This window comes from Acartia tonsa, chromosome 12, assembly GCF_053477335.1.
Source record: "Acartia tonsa isolate MP-2025a chromosome 12, ASM5347733v1, whole genome shotgun sequence".
Classification (NCBI taxonomy): Eukaryota; Metazoa; Arthropoda; class Copepoda; order Calanoida; family Acartiidae; genus Acartia; species Acartia tonsa.
The window spans coordinates 37,615,131-37,624,143 of NC_137271.1; the positions used below are offsets into that span (position 1 = coordinate 37,615,131).

A 9,013-nucleotide genomic window follows, 5' to 3' on the forward strand; every position below is an offset into this window, starting at 1 on the left:
AAAAGAATTAGGAATGCCATATGAATCATGTTTTATAGATTACCAGGGAAGCAGGGAGGGGCCAATGGTGGTTAAAATAATCTAAAACCCTTTCGTTCCTTCGATAGTTACCGCCAACCAAAGTAAAACAAAATTGTTGAGATTATAATGAATTTATGGTCCATTGTTCTATCCCTATGGTTTACTAACACACAAGCAGGGATACAGGGAGGGATATTAAATATGAAGAAATATTTTTTCTTCAACTTTTCACATCTCTCCTGAAAGATTTTATCAATTTGTTTGTTTTATTTTTAATGTATTGTAAAATTGCAATGACTTTTAAAACATGGCTTTGAAACCGATTAATATTCGCTGGATTACAACCGGTTTTCAGCCATACGGAAAAATATTCCACGAACATCAAAATAAAACTCATAAAATTAATGCCAGTTTTATTAGCCCAGTCATTGGGCTCCTGGGGCCTAACAAAACTGGTTTTAATCTTATAAATTTTCATTTTAATATCCGCGGAAAGCTGTCTTTAATAATATACGATAAATGACTATTATAGAAGTGTAATTTTCGATTAACAGAAATGTAAACCTTTTCTTCTAAGAAATCATTTTTGCAAAGCACAAATAACACAAAAAAAGACAAGTCAATAGTAAAATAAATTTTATAGAAACTTTGCTACCAAACTTTTCATGGTGCTTATCTTTTATCCCTGAAAAAGAACTTTTGAAAATTTAAGGAATTTCTATGCTTTAATACAATCAAGGGCTTATAAAAATTTGTGCGGCCCTCTTTTCTATAATTCTTAAAGGCGTAGATATGACACTTTTCAAAAGTTGACATCAAAAAAGGAATTTTGTTCCAAGAAAATGCTGAAAATATAAATAGATTGTAAGGAATTTAAAATTGGAAAAGTTAAGTTTCCTTACACTATCGGCTACGCCCCTAGATGTCTCTAGGGGAACTTCAAGTGGTGGGGCTCGAATTCTTCCCCTTATTTTATTTTTTTTTAAAGAAAAAGTAAAAAAATTTCTCCAAAATTTGTTTGAGAGTGAGTAGTAGTTATATACTTTCCCAGGACCTATGAAAAGCTACATTGTAAAGGAGAACCATATCGGTTCAGCTGTGAGCGAGATCCTTCGGTGCAGACAGACACACTTAGATCCTTGTAATTTTATTTAAAGATGTTCGTGTGTCCATCTACCTTAAACTCTTTAATCAGACGGTTTATGCCAAAGTTGAAATTTTAGTTGCTTTTTAATTTTTATGCAATATACATATAATTTAATCTTTTGAAATGGCGATTCCTATAACAATTATGTGCGATGTTTAAAGCTTTTTGTTCTAATAACCACTCATAGATATACAAAATCGTAATTAAAATGCTCATATTCTTACATTAATTTTACACTTTTTCAAAATTTTGATAAGAGACAATAATTGAGTAGCAAATGATAAAATAGGAAATTAATCAATTTCTTAATTTTGATAAGGATTTTGTATTCAACTATTAATTATCAAAATATTGGTAACTCAACACTTAATATTTCATTTATAATTCAGATAAGTAAATTGTATCGTTTTACTTTTATAGACAGTTTTCCGAGGATAGGAAAACGATAAATTTTAAGATTAATTACGCTTTTGTTAGCCCCGAATGTCTACGAAACGATACAAGATTTTAAGTATGGCTGAGGACCAATTACAATCGGTTTCACGGCCATACTGTAAAATTAATTTTATTTATCTATCCATCAAAATTCATGATTAAAATAATTGTTTGTCTATTTTCTTTTTCAGTAGTATATTTTTTTCCATTCAAGTTGTCTCAAGTTCTACTGAACTTTTCTGTGATGGTTTTTGACTATTTTTCTTCCCCTCCTCCACCCTTCGAATACCTATGAACGCCCCAATATAATGTATCTATCTATCTAAGTATTATATGATATATGATTATCTATCTATCTAAGTATTATATGATATATGATTATCTATCTATCTAAGTATTATTTATATGATATATGATTATCTATCTATCTAAGTATTATATGATATATGATTATCTATCTATCTAAGTATTATATGATATATGATTATCTATCTATCTAAGTATTATATGATATATGATTATCTATCTATCTAAGTATTATTTATATGATATATGATTATCTATCTATCTAAGTATTATATGATATATGATTATCTATCTATCTAAGTATTATATGATATATGATTATCTATCTATCTAAGTATTATATGATATATGATTATCTATCTATCTAAGTATTATATGATATATGATTATCTATCTATCTAAGTATTATATGATATATGATTATCTTGCCATATTTAGATCTTGATGTGTGATCAACATAAGAATTTTAGGGTGTCAACATTTTTTACAAAAAATATGTAAATTATCAATGGATATAGAATATAAGAAGATATATTGGCAGGTGAAAATTTGTCGCAAATTTTGCTCCTGATATTGATTTCATTTAATGGTTAGTTTGATCATCCAGTAGGAGGTTGGATGGGGAGTATCGTTATTTTAGCCAGCTGCGAGCATCACTTTATCAGAGTACATAAAAATAAGGTGCAACATCCAAAAAATAATACATTGATAAATTTTTTAGAATATTTTACGGAAAAATATAAAAAGCGTTTCAACTAAAGGTAAAATAGATTTTACTTGGTGACTAAACTTGGGCATATAACATTTTTATATAATGATATGCGTTAGATTAAAATCGATATACTATTGCTTGGATGTTGCACCAGAATTTCATGTACTCTGATAAATTAATCCTAGCTGGCTAAAATAACGATACCTCCATCCATCACCTTTACCCCACCCCTTCCCTTTTACTTAATGAACGAGCTGACAAATAAATGATGGCCATATTAGCATCCCAGACTAACGACAAATTTTCCCCTATATCCTATATCTTTTTACATTACGGAAAACTTGAATAAATCCGGCACCCGCATTCCTGATAAGAGAATGAGATGTTGACCAAAGTATGGGCTTGTGCCACTTTCATCATCACAGGGTGTTCATGCAAAACAAAAAATACAGAACCTACAGAAAATTTATCCTTTAATTGCATCAACCTTTTCTGTAAGTCCTTAATAACATTCTAACTTGTAGTTTATAGGCAGAATGTATTTTGCCTGACTTAATATTAATTGGTTAATTATTGGGGATTTTATTTTTAACACTATTGGCTTTGTCTTTTATAATTAGATGGGATAAGAACTCAAAAGACAGACAGATGGATTTGTAGGAGTGATGATAGCGTTTACCGCTATTCTATACCTTGCGTTATCAAAAGAGCAGATTTTAACCTATCTATCCTTTGAAATTAGAAGACGTACTTATCAGCCTTCCTACCTGCAAAGCAATCCTTTAAATGTTGGTTCAGTAAGTAGTTAATCCTAGTCCCGACTCTCAAGGAAACCCAATTCTAACCGATAAGGTTCTCCCTTTCTTAACGGCTTGCCACTAATTCCCTTGACAGTGTTTTATTCGAGCTAGGTAAATTATAGAGTAGTTTTCAAACGAGTTTACCAATTAATAACTAATTCCTTATTATTTTATAATTTTATTTTACAAGACTTATTTAAACACAAAACAATCACAAGATATTAATTAGATTTTAATTAGATTACAAGATCTCAAGATTTAATAATATTAGATTTATATAAATGGTGGAATAATACTTATGAATTTATTTACAAGACAAAACAATTCAAGATTTTAATGATATTGGATATATAAAAGGTGGAGTTATACTTATGAATTAAAGGACAAGACAGAACAATTTAAATTCAAAATGGTTGCAATAGTTTAGAATAAAACCAAACAAAATTGTACACAAAACTTATTTAACACAAAGGATTATCAATTAATGTATACTTAATTACAGACGTGATAGGTATACCTATCTCAATGGATTATTAATTACTTAAGTATTAATTACTATTCAAAGTTAGTTCTTTATTTTAAAATGATAATCAATCAATAGCGTCGGACTTTTACTGAGGCTTTAAAACAAATCTTTTACTTAATGTTTAGTTTAAGATTTAAAATTAAATAATCAACCAATGGTGTTAAATGTTTACTGAGGCTTTAAATAAATGTTATTTTAGACTTAGCTTAGGATTTAAATTTTAAAATCAACCAATGGTGTTAAAGGTTTACTGAGGCTTTAAATAAGTGTTACTTAAAACTTTAGCTTAGGATTTTAAAATTAAAAATCAACCAATTGTGTTGGAATTACTGAGGCTTTAATTAATATTACTTAAACCTTTGGCTTAATAAACTTGTTATCAAATGTCAATTATTTCAGGTAGTCAAATTCAACAACTGATGTTTGGTGTACCTTTGGATATGATTAAGGTAATTTAACCAAAGTCTTTGAAGTAAAACTTACTGGATTTCTATAGATCTGGAATTAATTTTCTATGGACTATGTTCTACAAGTGAGGTGTTTTAAGTTTGGTGGCTATGAGAAGAGTGAGGAATTTCCAGAAATCCCTTCCTTTTATACTTTTGGGGACGCTTGTTGCGCCCCCTAGACGTCTGGTTCTAACCATAATTAATGGCCATCTTGGCTATCTGTTGCTATGATTGTCACATCTCAGACGTCTAACCTTTTATGGTTGTTGGTTTTAGACGTCTAAATCACTGATATTTTCTCTTTCTAACATGGTGAAATTTGGCATACTAGACGTCTAGTTTTTGATCTGTGGATAACTGTTTATTGGGGTTGTCACTTTTTAGGGTAAAACTTTCCCTTTTTTCACTTTCCTTCTGTCTAACAAGTGTATGAGTCACTGGGTTATGAACCCTGGTGTGTGACAAGTTCATTGACTGCCTAATACAATCTCATTCTGACAACCATTCTTCCACCAAAGGCCTGTAATATTTTAAGTTTAATTATAAAGGAAATGATTGTGGTTTTTAAATTTAAAGATGTGATAAAAAGGAACGAATAAATGATTTGTTGATTTTGAACTTTTTTATCCTTGTTACAATATTAAACATTTTATAGGATACTACTTGGATGTTGCATTTTGGACAAGGACAAGCTATGTTAGAAGGTAAGTGTTTTAAAGCTTACTTTTTACATTATATTCCACTTTACAAAAAAAAGGAGAAAAAAAATTAATTAGCTTGCCAAGTATATTTTTTTTGCATAAAAGAGAAAGAGAAAAGAAAAGGAAATTTTTTATGTAGTACCTGTAATACTAAAATTTTGGTGATTTATTCCTTGCTGTGGGCAATGATGATGAGGCGGGAAATCTCTGCTAGGGTGATCTTGTATGCGATCCTGCTGGGTAGGATCAAACAACATGCTCCCTGGGGCATGCAGTTTAGGAGCTCTCGGAAGGTGATGGATGAAGACAGGTATAATCTGTATACTGTTTCTTCATTGGTTTCTGTGAGGGTTCTGATGGTCTGCAGTATCTCAGGCAGGCGATATGCGCGGGAGTAGGTAGACATTTGCATCAACAGGTGACGTTTTGCAGGAACGGTGTGGTTGATCAATGGCATGCTGGGCAGTATCAGGTATCGGTTGGTCATCTTCTCCAGGTACTTGGTGGAGAAGTTAGGAATTGTGCTTAAAACCTCTCTGTTGGCATGATGCCAGAGGCTGCACATTTCTCCTTCGGGAGTGAGCGGGTATCTTTTTGGAGGCTCCAAGACTTGGAATTTGAAATTATTCAAAGTGACAGAGACAATACTGCGATCTTGGTGAATGTGCTTCAAGGAAGGAACCCACGAATGTGGACAACTCGTATTGGCGAGTCTCACCAAGTTGGCTCCCTGGCTGTATACCATGGTAGGTACATATAAGCCCTGCGTTATGTCGTATGAGGTTGTTTGGGTCTCATACACTGTCAGCTGGTCTGTCACCAAATCCCATGTGCATGATTTACCTGTCCCCCTGGAGAAGTTTGATACATGACTCAGCTGGTAGGTCTTGATAATATTATTACTGAGTATTATCTGGGGACAGCTATTCTTCAGAGTGCTCATGCCTTCTTGGTTTACTTTCCCCATGCACCGCGTTATCTGTGGAATACTGGTCATGTTGGTGTTGATTTGCTCGACCACAGCTAATGGGGTAGGATAGATCATGTTGGTGAAGAATGCTCTTTTTTCATTTAGGTCGCTGACTGTGAAGCCGTCCATCAGTCTTCGTTTCAGTGAGTAAATCTTTTTGCGCTTGGAGGGTTGTTCTGCTGATGGAATGGGCGGCCTTGTTTTAGGGGTTACCTCTGTATTTGGGGGCGAGTTTGGGGCTGAAATTATGTATTGTGGGCTTCCCGGAGGGGTCCTAGGACCAAAGTTGGGTTTATAGGATGGCGAATTTGAAGGTCCGGGGGGGCATTCTGGGGACTTTCTAGGGGGCGTGCTGGCGCGTGCTGGTCTCTTAGGGGATGGGGGGTTGTAGTCGGGGCTGGAGCCACGGGGTTTTGTCCACGAGTAAGTCTTCTTTACGCGTTTATTAGGGGCGCCGCCGCCTGAAACATTTAAAGCATAAGTTTTATATAGTATCACAGTTAGTTTATATTGTATCACATTGAGTTACAATAAGTTTGGGAGGAGCTTTGCTCCTTTACTAAAATTGAAATAATATATGTTTCTATCAACAAAAATGATATGTGTAGAGATAATTTTCGAGTTTGTTTACATATGATTTTTGGCGGTGAAAGGACAATGGGGAATAATTTATATTTACATCAAAATATAGTTATTTTGTGGTTAAGATTTAGCATAAGTTTAACAATGTTTACTAGTAAGTGCAGGGGTTGGATATTGGAAGATATTTTCATATTTAATATTGAAAGAAAATTTTCATTTTGATATTACAAATAGATTTTATTGGTAAATTTTAATATTTTAATAAGTTGATAAATTTGTAGGGTGTTATAAATGGAAAATAAAATATATATATAGATAGGTTGAGAGATAAATATTACAGTGTAGTCATAATATTACAAAAATTCAGGGGGGGGGGTAAATGGGAATTAATTTTGTTGTTCTCCAAAAGAAATAATAATAGATAGGATGTGAAGATAAATGTTAAATTGTAGTTAAAATAATAAAAAGAATGCGGGGGGGGGGGGCTGGTAAATGGGAAATAATTTTATGGGTCTCCAAAAGAAATATTTATAGATAGGATGTGAAGATAAATGTTACATTGTTGAAAGCTTAAAATTATGGAGGGTTGGGTAAATGAAAAATAAATTTTATATATCCCCAAAAATAATGTTTATGGATAAGTTTTAGCGATAAATGTTACAGTATAATCAAAACATTACAAAATGTGGAGGGGGGGGTAAATGAAAATAAAATTTTCTATATGTAAAATAAGCCTTTATAATTGATGTGTAAGAAGAAATATGTTATTGGAAAATTAAATTTTTGTGTAACAGTGACTTTTAGATTAGCTTGCCTACAGATTATCAATTATAAATGATAAATCTACACTTTTTGTTCGGTTCAAATTTTTAATAGGCTATTTGTTAGCGAGATATTAATATGAAAAATAATAGAGTTACCTGATTTTTTAGGACTTGGTGGATCTAGTGGTTGTATTTCATCGTCCGACTGAAATAATATAAAGGTAAGGAAAAGGTAAAAAAAGGAATATTATTGTGTAGTTGGGAATAGTAAAAGGTTGTGGGTTGAAAACATTATTTATAATTTTGTAAATAAAAAGATAAAAAATTTGAACCAATATGGTTTAAAGATTTGTTGAAATAAGAGGTTTAGGGGTAGGGGGGGGAAATTTATTTTAGACTGAATAACATATTTTAGTGATTCTATATGAATCTATTATCGGGTTAAATTACATGCTTTCTATATATTAGGGTTATATTAAAACAATTATACTTACAAAGCAGTCATATACTGGCTGTTTCTGCGCCATCATTGAATATGAGTGCTGTGTTCTTTCCTAGCCTCTCGTTTCCGGATCCTAATGAGTTAAGTTCTGAAGATCTTGGAGCCGTTGAAGGAGTGGTTCTAGATGGATCTGGCAAATCTGTCCCCAGGTAATCTGTAAGACATATAATATGTAAGGGAAAAAAAATGCATTTTTTGGAAAATATCTATTTATATAAAAAAATTCTTATTATTTTAGAGGTTTCCGAATTGACTTGAATACGTGGTTGCTTATCGCGATTCTCGTCCTTGTTCTGTTGTTGGTCTTAACGCAAATGTGTATGGTTTTCGTTAAGTTGGGAGGTATGTTTCTAATTTAATTAAATATTTATGATAAAGAATATATTTTTACTTTTCTATCCGTATTTTAAATTTCCTTATACGGAAAGGAGGGTTAAAATAATGCAAGCGCGTATGCCGCGTAAAATTTTTTACTAGTAATGAACTAAAATTCGCGTGTGTTTCATTGTTTATATAAATTATTGGAGTGAGGATATTCTTTGTAAAAAAAATTTTAATTTTTTAGCGTTATTTGAGCGGTGTTTTCGAAGGACAAACAATATTCGGCGAGTGGAGGAGGGAAATGGAGCCCACATTGAAATGAATCCCTTAAACCCTGCTGGAAATAACATCTATGATGATGTCGAGTTCTAGAGAGTGAATTCAAATCGTATTTAATAAAATTATACAAGTTAGTTTAAATAAGAGGTCAACAGAAAATTTGAGGATTTTATTATATTTAATATAAAAATTTGAAAGTAATTTGGGTATTTTTATATGATAAAGCTTGTATAAATTTGTGAAATACGACCTAATTTCTGTGTGTTTTCTATTTAAGAACATTATTAAAAAAAATTTTACCTGATTTTTCAGCACTTTAGTAATGAAATTGATCTAATGATCTCTGTAAGGCAGAGTAATGATAACAAATGTGATTTTAATTATTAAAGTAATTTTCACTGAGTATTGTGTCTATTTTTTTAACTTTTATAACTGTTTTCTTCTATAATTATTCACTATAACTTGAATATGTTTTTGCTTTCAGATTTATTTGCGATT

General features: G+C 31.7%; 1 long non-coding RNA gene across 1 annotated transcript; it reads left to right on the forward strand.

Moving 5' to 3' along the window:
- Positions 1-4,343: 4,343 nt before the first annotated feature.
- On the forward strand, positions 4,344-8,064 carry LOC145333672 (uncharacterized). The gene is made up of 4 exons (XR_013884576.1): positions 4,344-4,396; positions 5,052-5,100; positions 7,582-7,634; positions 7,972-8,064. It is a non-coding gene; the product is annotated as an uncharacterized LOC145333672 (long non-coding RNA).
- The last annotated feature ends 949 nt before the right edge of the window (positions 8,065-9,013 follow it).